This window comes from Jaculus jaculus, chromosome 4 (genome assembly GCF_020740685.1).
Source record: "Jaculus jaculus isolate mJacJac1 chromosome 4, mJacJac1.mat.Y.cur, whole genome shotgun sequence".
In the NCBI taxonomy this organism is placed as follows: domain Eukaryota; kingdom Metazoa; phylum Chordata; class Mammalia; order Rodentia; family Dipodidae; genus Jaculus; species Jaculus jaculus.
Genome location: NC_059105.1, coordinates 30,081,066 through 30,091,979, shown reverse-complemented (window position 1 = coordinate 30,091,979; position 10,914 = coordinate 30,081,066).

Sequence of the window (10,914 nt, the reverse complement as noted above, 5' to 3'; positions counted from 1 at the left end):
GGGGAGGGATTTCACAGTACAAGGCATGTATGCTGGGGAGGGAGTTCACAGTACAAGACATGTATGCTGGGGAGGGAGTTCACAGTACAAGACATGTATGCTGGGGAGGGGAGTTCACAGTACAAGACATGTATGCTGGGGAGGGAGTTCACAGTACAATACATGTATGCTAGGGAGGGAGTTCACAGTACAAGACATGTATGCTGGGGAGGGAGTTCACAGTAGAAGTTATGTATGCCAGGTGTCTTGCACCTGCTAAAGATCCAGTACTATTTGATATGTGAGTGTAAGGAACAAAGAAACGTATAGGGGAAAGATGAATGACTCCTAAGGAGCATGAAATACACGTACTTGAGTAGAAAGGAACCCAAGCAGAAGAGGGTCTTGCTTTTCATAATTATTAAATAAAATAAATAGAAATGACCAAATGAGTTTCATATGTACAGAAGGCATAAAATGATGAAAAGCCTTATAAATTTGACAGAAGTCCTCCCTCCCTATCTATGACGTGTTACATGTGTTTAGGTAGAAAGCTAAAAAATTTGATTGTTGTTTTTAAGGGTTGTGGTGTTTTTAAAAATTTTTTATTCATTTATGAGAGAGGGATTGGGAAAGGGGCAGGGCTTCTAGCTATCGCAAAGGAACTCCAGACTGGATGCGCCGCCTTGTGCATCTGGTTTATGTGGATACTGAGGGATTGTATCCCAGGCCCTTAGGCTTCTCAGGCAAATATTTCAACTGCTTAACCATCTCTCCAGCCCATATTCTTTTTTTAAAAAAGTTTTTGTTAAATATTATTTATTTATTTATTTGAGAGTGACAGACACAGAGAGAAAGACAGATAGAGGGAGAGAGAGAGAATGGGCACGCCAGGGCTTCCAGCCTCTGCAAACGAACTCCAGACGCGTGCGCCCCCTTGTGCATCTGGCTAACGTGGGACCTGGGGAACCGAGCCTTGAACCTGAGTCCTTAGGCTTCACAGGCAAGCGCTTAACCGCTAAGCCATCTCTCCAGCCCCCATATTCTTTTAATTATGTCATAAGATTACACTTTTTATGAGGATAATTTTTTTTAGTACAAAATGGTACATTTCCAGGTTGAGCTCAGGGTGGCCTCACACTCATCCTGCTGCCCTGGGCTTCTGAGTGCTGGAATTACAGGTATGTATTGCAGGCCCAAGAAGTCAGGCCCCAGAAGCTCTTCTTCTGTCAGGATATTTCTAGAGTCCTCACCTCTTATTTGCCTACTCAAAACTCATGGTCAATGGTGAGTGAATATTGGGTTTACCTGTTCCCACATCCGATCTTGTGAATCAGTCACAGTGGGTAGAACTTTACCTCATTTCTGCCTGGCAATCCTGCTTTCCTCAGTTTCCTACAATTGCTACAACAAATTGTCAGGAATTTAGTTCTGAAAATAACTTAAATTTATTATCTGGGTTCTGGAGATCAGAAGTCTGAAATCAGCTTCACTGCTTTGACTCAAGTCAAGGTGTATGCAGGCCTACCTTTCCCTCAGATCTTCCAGGAAGGACACAGCTCCAACCTCTGCTTTACTTTCTCTCTCTCTCTCTTTTTTGTTTTGGCTTTTTCAGGGAGGGTCTCACTCTAGCCCAGACTGACCTGGAATTGCTCTGTATTCTCAGGGTGGCATCTAACTCACAACGATCCTCCTACCTCTGTCTCCCGATTGCTGGGATGAAAGGTGTGTGCCACCACGCCCGACTAACCTATGCTTCAATCTTCCAAACAACCTCTCTGCGGGTCCTCTGACTAGCCTCTGAAGAGTGTTTTTGTGATTACAATGGGCCCAGCTAGAATCCATGTTGATGTCATTTTACAATCTTTAATTTGATAACATCAGAAAAGTCCCATTTCATCACAGAAATGAATATATTCATAGGTTTACTGGCAATGTAGCTCAGTGGTAAAGCACATAACTGGCATCTGCAAGGCTCTTGGCCCACACCCTAGCCTAACTATCTGTCTGTTTACCTACACAAACACATGCTCACACACATACTTCAAAGACCTTTGGGAAGCTATTATTCAACCATTTACATTTGCTTAATATGTAATATTAAAATTATGAGATAATTTAGATTTGTGAAGAATAAATATGAAATTTCTGTGAATAAAGTGTCTGCCACAATTTTTAACTATTACCACTTTTAAAAATACACACTTAGGAGCTGGGTATGGTGGTGCATGTCTTTAATTCCAGCATTTGAGAGGTAGAGGTAGGAGGATTGTTGTGAGTTCAAGACTAGCCTGAGACTACATAGTGAATTCCAGGTCATCTTGAGCTATAGCAAGACCCTATCTCAATAAGCAAAAACAAACCAAACCAAAACAAAACACCCCCCCCCCCAAACAAAAATACACATTTGGGCCCGTGAGATGGCTAAGTGGTTAAGGTGTTTGCCTGCCAAGCCTAATGACCTGGATTTGATTTCCCAGTGCCTACATAAATCTAGATGCACAAAGAAGCACATGCATCTGGATTTGTTTGCAGCAGCTGCAGGCCCTGGCATGCCTGTTCTCTCTTCTCTCTATCCACTTGCAAAAAAAAAAAAAAAAAAAAAAAAAAAAAAAAAGCCTGGCATAGAGGATCATGCCTTTAATCTTAGCACTTAAGATGATCACTGAGTTCATGGCCAGCCAGCTACAGAGTGAGTTCTAGCCTGGGCTAGAGTGAGACCCCTACCTTTAAAAAAAAAAAAAAAAAAAGAAACAAAAAAAATTAAAAAATACGCATTTAATAGTCTTTGTATAAGCTACACCTTTGTGTTATTGCCAATGCTGTGTTTGTCTTGCATGCATTAAGTGGTCAGTACTAGTTCACACATGAACTGCTACCAATCACTTGGTGGGTTCCATTTAAATTCGCATTAGATTTTACCCTTTTCACTTTTATGTGTCTTTTCCCTTAATAACCCTGTAGAAGGTAGGAATATGGCTCTGTTAACTGTAGTATGTATTTTCTGAAGTTCCCCAATGTCTGTCAGAAGCTACAGCAGTAGACATTCTTCAATACATATTTATTTTTAGGTCAATATGTTAATTTGCCTCTCAACATCGCTAGTAAGTCTCACAGTTTTGTGTAAGAAGGGCATTGGGTAGCACAAAGCACAGCACATGCAGAAAAACCACTAGGGAAAGAAGGTTGGCTTTCCAGACATGACTCCAAAATACATTGCCTTGATGAATTTTCCACCATGCAGAAAGGGATCTTTTTCCTTTATGACACTCAAATGTCATTACATGAGTTTTGAGAGTGGATCTGCTTGGGAGTAAGAGGGTCATAATAATCAAAATATTTAGAAATGATGCATAGAGTTACAATGCCAAATTGCTCATTCACACAGAGAAATAGAATTGTTACAAAGGTAAAAAAAAAAAAAAAAAAAGGTTAAAAGGTTAAAAGGTTAAAAAACGTTACCACGATTAGCACATTTTTTTTTTTTTTGACATTCTTTTCTTAGGCAGATATTTTGGGAAGCCAAACGATAATCATAAGGCTGCCCGAGGAACGTGGATTCTGAAAAGGAGCTGTTGTGTAACTCGTACTTCGCATGGCATCACATTACAATACCCTTGGTGGGGTTGGCTTACTGCCACAGCCATTATAGTGAAAGTTCACTGGCAACCATCCTACTTGCTTGACCTTCAGACATGATGGATATTCTTCAACTCTATGCCTTTTTTTTCCCTTGGCTTGCTTTTATTTCTTTTTTTTCCTTCCTTCCTTCCTTCTATCCTTCCTTTCTTGTTTTCTCCTTTCTTTCTTCCTCTCTCTTTCTTCTCTTTCTCTATCACTTTGTGTGTGTGTGTGTGTGTGTGTGTGTGTGTGTGTGTGTGTGTGTGTTTGTGTGTGTGTGTCCCATGCCATCCTGGAACATACTGTATAGCCCAGGGCACAACTCATTCTTCTGTCTGAGCCTCCTAAGTGTTAGAATTATAGACACGAGCATCCATGACCACCTTGAGCTTTTTTCTTAAAAAAAAAAAAAAATCAATGCAATATCTCAAACAGTCAAAATGGTATCAAAGTTTAAATATTTTAAATAATTTTATAACAGAAAATCCACACCCTTATTTTTAGCCCCAAGTTATCCCCAACTGGTATAAATAATAAGCATGACTTACATTTAGCTTATATCTAAAGGGAGAGGAGAGAGTATGATCTATGATGTGGAAGTCTACCAAAACCAAAGTCGTATCCATCTTCTCATTATCATAAACCATCTTATACTGCAAGACCTTGGCTGACCTTGTACCTCTAAAGTCTAACAACATGGGATAGGCAATATTTACATATCCTATGGGTTCTTGATGATGTCACAGTGCTAGAAATATTGATAGGAATTGAGACAGGAGACTGTTACATTCTAGGTGTTCAGGATTAAATTTTAATCTAGTAAATTAGTTTTGTACAACCTTCAGCCAGTATAGCTCAGAAAGGTGCACATATTTTTTGCCACTTTTTCCAGGCAATGGGAATTATGGGTGAAAAGAAATCATTTATAAGCATTCTGAAAAGTCTTACACTTGTTTAATAATTTTATGTTGTCAAGGCCAAGGTTCATAGATGTGATCACCTCTAGTATCTCTGAGGAAAAAAAAAAAAAAAACGTAGTCAAGATTACCAGTTGCAAATAGATGTAAAGACATTAAAAATAGAAAGGAGACTAGAATAGGCAAACAGGATAATGGCCTTTGGTTACTTTTATAACAATCTACTGTATCACATACTTTAGGAAAAAGCAAAGAAGCCAAAGCAGTTACTTTCTCATTGCTAGCAAAAAATACATGACTGTAAGCAACTAATGAGACTGGGTTCATTTCAGCATACAGCTTTGGTGGGAGGCTTTGCCGAGGCGGGGAAGCATGGCAGAGCAGACAGTTGGGGTGCCATTTCATCGTATCAGCTGGAAGGCAGCATCAAGAGTGAGGTAGCTCTGAACACCCAGTGGGCTGGACTAATTAATATCAAGGCTCACCCCAGAGACACACTCCTCCAGCAAGGCTCTACAACCTTTCCAATTTGCCACCAGCTAGGGAACAAGCATTCCAAACACATTAACCTACAGGGGACATTTAATTCAAACCACCTCTCAAACCTCTGCCGAGACCTAACACACTGGTTCCTAACACACTCCCAGAAGTGGATCAGGCTATCTTATAAGGTTGTTCTGTGAAAGGTGATCAAGCAGGCTAACCATTTCTCAAATTTCTTCTCCTTGGTAATTTTCAGAAATACTATCATTGATGACAAATAAAGCTTGAGGCATTTTTAACCTGATGAGTACAGTATTTGGACACTTGGTCCCCAGAGAGTGATGCTATTTGGAATTATGATCGAACCTTTAGGAAGTGGAGCCTCTCTGGAGGAAGTGTGGGTGGGCCTTGAGGTAGTGTAGCCCGGCGTCACTTGTTCTTTCTCCACTTGCTAATTGTGGATGTGTGATGTGAGCTGACAGCCTCTCCTTGCTGATACCATGCCTTCCCCAAAGCAAGGGACTGTAGCCTCTGGAACTGTGAACCAAAATGAGTCATTCCTACCTCAAGGCACTTCTTATCAGGTATTTGTGCATAGCACTGAGAAAATCAATAGTCATCATAAGTGGGACAAGTTCCCTTATAAAAGATACCTCAGAGAATTCCTTAGCTTTTTTTTTCACCTTGTGAGAATCCAGAAAAAAAAACGACCACTAGTGAACCTGAAATCAAGCCCTCACCCAACACAGAATCTGCTGGATTTTTAAAAATTTATTGAGAGTGAAAGAGGCAGGTAGAGAAAGTGGGGGGTGGGTGGGGATTGAAGAATGGGCGCGCCAGGGCCTCCAGCTACTGCAAATGGATTCCAGACTTGTGCGCCATCTTGTGCATCTGGCCTATGTGGATCTTGGGGAATGGAACCTGGGTCCTTTGGCTTTGCAGACAAATGCCTTAACTGCTAAACCATCTCACCAGCTCTGCTGGAGTTTTCTAGAGTCCATAACTGTGAGAAACAAATTTATATTGTTTCTAAGACCTTGAGTTTATAATATTTTGTTCTAGCTGCCCAGACAGACCACGTGGTGGTACAGGGTACAGGGAAGGGGGTGAAACATGGGTCCACGTCATGTAGGGTATTGGTGCCCAGGCATTTTAATTTTAGCAGCAAAATAGAAGCTATGGAGGAATTTTAAACCCGGGTAGGTAATGATTGTTTACATTTTGAGATGAGCACTGAATATGTGTGGAGAAGAGGTTTGTGTTTCTAGTTAGGTGGTAACTGTGCCCTTTTAGGTGAGAGATGAAGGATACTTGGAAACAGGTGTGATAGTGGGTATGAAAGGAAAGTGAATAGTCTCCACATATGACTGGTGCTCCGTGTCTGTGGGTTTCATATCTGTTGGCCTAACCAACTGCAGGTCAAAAATATTTGGAAAAAATAATTATTGGGTCTGTGATAAACATATGTAGACATTTTGGGGGCTCATTTACTAAATGAGGATAATAACCACTTACACGGGATTGGTACAGTAGTGGTCATTATACATTTTTTAGAGATGATTTAAATACTTGAGGAAGAAAAAAGGCTACCTGAACATTAAATACCATTTTATACAAAAGGCATTACATTTACATAGATCTTGGTATGTTCAGATGTTCTTGAAAACAACTTACAGATATTGGGGGATGAAATATTGACAGGACTTGCTAAGATAGATTTAGGGCAAGGAATAAGAAGAAAATAACAAAGCTGATCTCACTTCTGAGATTTAAAAAGCCTCTTCATTATAGCAACTTTTAAGTTTGCCTTGAATATTGACAGAATATATAACTTACTTGCTAGTTGGAAACATGGCCACTTTATGGTTACCAAATAGTCAATGGAGAAATTTGTCTTCTCTTACCTGGTCTATGTTAGCATGTTGAATTTTCCTCTGGTGCTGGGTTCTAAGTCTGAGAATGGTCCAGTGAATTATTGCACTTTCTCCTTTAAGCAATGGGTGACATTATTTACACAATAGAATTACTGTGTTGTCTTACTTACAGGAAGGAGATCATTCCCTCACTCACTAAACTCCTCAGTGATCCAGTTGAGAGACAGAATGATGTGAGAAGGTTCTCTAAACAAAAGTGAGAATAGCATTAATATATGGGTATGAACATTAAGAGAAGTGCTTACCAGGCTGTTTGTTGAGCATAGCATATGCATTTAGCCAGATATCAGCAGATGTTACCCCTCTAGGGCTCATGACTACTCCTGTTGTAGGTTTTCAGTATCAGGGATGTATTCTTTCCCATAGAGCTATTGGTTTCCCCGCTAAGAGACATGCCACTATTGTACCCATTGGCTCATTTGGCCTGGCTGGCCAAATTTAAGGCTTACAGTGTCCACTGCTAAGTATCAACCCTGGTGATTTCTCTGTCTCCCATTGAACTGTATGCAGCATAGATTTTTCCAGATGTCTGTCAGCTGGCCTACATGGAGAAGGTTTTCAGCTCAGCTCCAGCAGGATTTCTCTGTGACCTTGCAGCCCAAATATGTGGAGTCTTCAGCAAGAGCATCTTACCATCTATTCCTGGTGGGAAACCAAGAGACTCAGCAATGGCCTGTAATTTTGGTGGGTATCAGTGATCTCCCTCGCCAACAACTCACTAGAAGGTATCCCAACCTTGGCACTGAAACTTTTCCAGTAACAATCTATAGCTTCTGAGTTTTACATTCTCCAAAAAAGTATTTTTCCATATGACTTATTTATGTCCTCTTAGATTTTGATTAGCCCTCCCTCTACCTGTCCTTTACTCAATCTCTTCCCCTGACCTCGCTTAGGCCTTTTCACCCCCATTAATCTGTTCTTCTACTTATATATATACAATACCATCCTATTAAGTACTCCCCTCTCTTTCTATTCCCTTTTTATCCCTTTATAGTTTACTGTCCTCTGCTACTGAATATTTTGTAAAGATTTTATTATTTTTATTTATTTATTTATTAGATGCACTGAGAGGAAGAAAGAAAGAGAGGGGGGGGGAGAATATGCATACCAGGAATCTGCCACTGCAAACAAACTCCAGATGCATGTGCCACCATGTGCACCTGGCTTACGTGGGACCAGGAGAATTGAACCTGGGTCCATAAGTTTCACAGGCATGTGCCTTAACCACTAAGCAATCTCTCCAGCTCTTGCTACTGAATTTTATTCCTACTTATATAGAAGTCCAGTCATTTGTAGTTGGATCCATGTATAAGAGAGAAGATGTGATGTTTTTTGGTTCTGGGCCTGGGCTAACTCACTAAGTATAATCCTTCCCAGACCCATCCATTTTCCTGCAAATCTCATAATTTCATTTTTCTTTACCGCTGATAGACTTCCATTCTATAAATGTGCCACATCTTCATTATCTACTCATCAGTTGAAGAACATCTAAGTTCGTTGCATTTCCTAGCTACTGTGAATAAAGTGGAAAAAACATGGTTGAGCAAGTATCTCTAAGGTAGTGAGATGAGTCCTTAGGATATATGCCTAGGAGTGGTATAGCTGGGTCGTATGGTAAATCGATTTTTAGCTGTCTCAGGAATCTCCAGATTTATTTCCACAATGGCTGGACCAGATTGTATTACCACCAACAGTGCAGATGGGTGCCTCTTTTTCTGCATCCTCGCCAGCATTTATGCCCATTTGTTTTCATGATGGTAGCCATTTGACAGGAGTGAGATGGAATCTCAACATAGTTATAATCTGCATTCCCCTGATGGCTATGGACATAGAACAGTTTTTTAAGTATTTGTTTGCCATCTGTATTTCTTCTTTTGAGAACTCTCTATTTAGTTCCATTGCCACCCCCCCCCCTTTTTTTTTAAGGCAGGAAGGGTTTATTTCAGCTGATAGTTGCAGTATGCAGCCCGTCCTGGCAGGGAAAATGTGTTAAGAACAAGAAGCCAGTCACATCTTCATATCAGCAGGAAGGACTAGAACGTGATGAATGCTGAATGCTCAGCTAGTTATTTTATTTTATTTTTTTTTTGAGTTCTTTTTTTATTAATTAGTTTTTTATTCAGAAAATACAGTCAGTGTGGTACCATTATTAGGCTCATCCGTGACTTACTCCCTCCCTTTGGCCCCACCTTGTTGAGGTTGGGTCATGCATTGTGGAGTTAGCCCTCAGTTATGGGTAGGATAAGTGTCTCTGCATATCATGACCCAACATGTGGCTCTGGTATACTTTCTGCTCCCTCTTCCACAAAATTTCCCTGAGCCATGTTGGGTTCATTTGTTTTATTTTTTATATTTTTATATATATTTTTTAAATTATTTATTTATTTATTTGAGAGCGACAGACACAGAGAGAAAGACAGATAGAGGGAGAGAGAGAGAATGGGCGTGCCAGGGCTTCCAGCCACTGCAAACGAACTCCAGACACGTGCGCCCCCTTGTGCATCTGGCTAATGTGGGACTGGGGAACCAAGCCTCAAACCGTGGTCCTTAGGCTTCACAGGCAAGCGCTTAACTGCTAAGCCATCTCTCCAGCCCTGGGTTCATTTTTGGTCTGCTTCAGTGATGAGGTGTTGGGGGCCTCTGAGGTGCTGGCTCTCTGATTTGGTAGCAGTTGATTTATCTCTGTGTTGATCTCCTTCCCCCTTGTGCTGGTATCTGGTTTATCAGGAAAACAGCTCCCTTGCTTGTTTCGCCAATTTTTCTTAGTTTCAGCTGGGACCCTTTTCAGGTGTGATGGGGTGGCTCTCTCCTTAGGATCTACATCTATCTGAAAAAGAGAAGCAGATTCTCCAAAGTTAGCACCAGGACAAATGAGATAACCATTACTTTTTTATAGAGAATTTAATAGGTGTAGGCCCTCTTGTAGCCCACGATTGATGGTAGCTAGATAATAGAGAGTGGGCTTATATTTGGATATGGTTCTGACTTGTTTCCCAGCTCCAGCTATGGGTCTCAGGCCGCTGAAGGGATCAGTTAGCCAAATCAAGAGCAGCTGGTTCCCCACCATGGCTGTGTGCCACTATTGCACTTGTGTGGGCATCACAACAGGTTATTTGCTGCTAAGTAGCTTAGATGCTTGAACAGATGTTGGTCATTTTCCCCAAGTTACCCATGTAGCACCTTCTGGGACTAGACAAGCTAACTGTCTGGGGACTGACTCTCTTCTAGCTTCCAGCCATGCCATTCCATTTTATGTGTCGACCACATACAGTGTCTTCAGCAGTAGGGTCTTACCACTAACCTTTAGTGGGTCATTAAATACTCTGACAGAAATCTCTCTTTCTTTTAGGAAACCTTGTAGGTCTCTCTGATCAAAAGCTCATTGTGGATGATAGCCACCTGCTGGTGCTGGGAGTAACAGGTCAGTGCCCACTAGGAAAAGGAAGAAAAAAGGTAACTAATATACAAGAATTAGAGAGAAGAGGGAGGGGAGGAGAAAGGGATAGGGGAAAGAGGGAGGGAAGCTGTAAAAGATTAAGGTTGGTCTTCATCATACCCTCTCCAGTGTCTTATGGCTCAGGTGTTCCTGCTAAGGGCCTGGTGAAGGTTCAGCCATTTGGTCTGCTTTTTAGGGAGAATTTCATGGTACCATTGCCGTTTGGGTCTACATTTGTGTTTCTCACCCCTCCATTGCCCTCCCCTCCCTCCCCACCCATCCTGTTGTCTAGTCCAGGAGATGCTTGCTGGGTATATAAGACATCTTGGGTAGATTCAGGTTAGGTGTTGTAGATGAGTGAGACTATGTGGAAATTTTTTTTTTTTTTTTTTCTGGGATTGGGTACATTCACTGAGAATGATCTGTTCCAGTTCAACCATTTTTCCTCAGATTTCATTGTGTCATTTTTTCTTACTGCTGTATAGAATTCCACTGTGTAGATATACCACATCTTAGTTATCCATTCTTCTAGTGATGGACATCT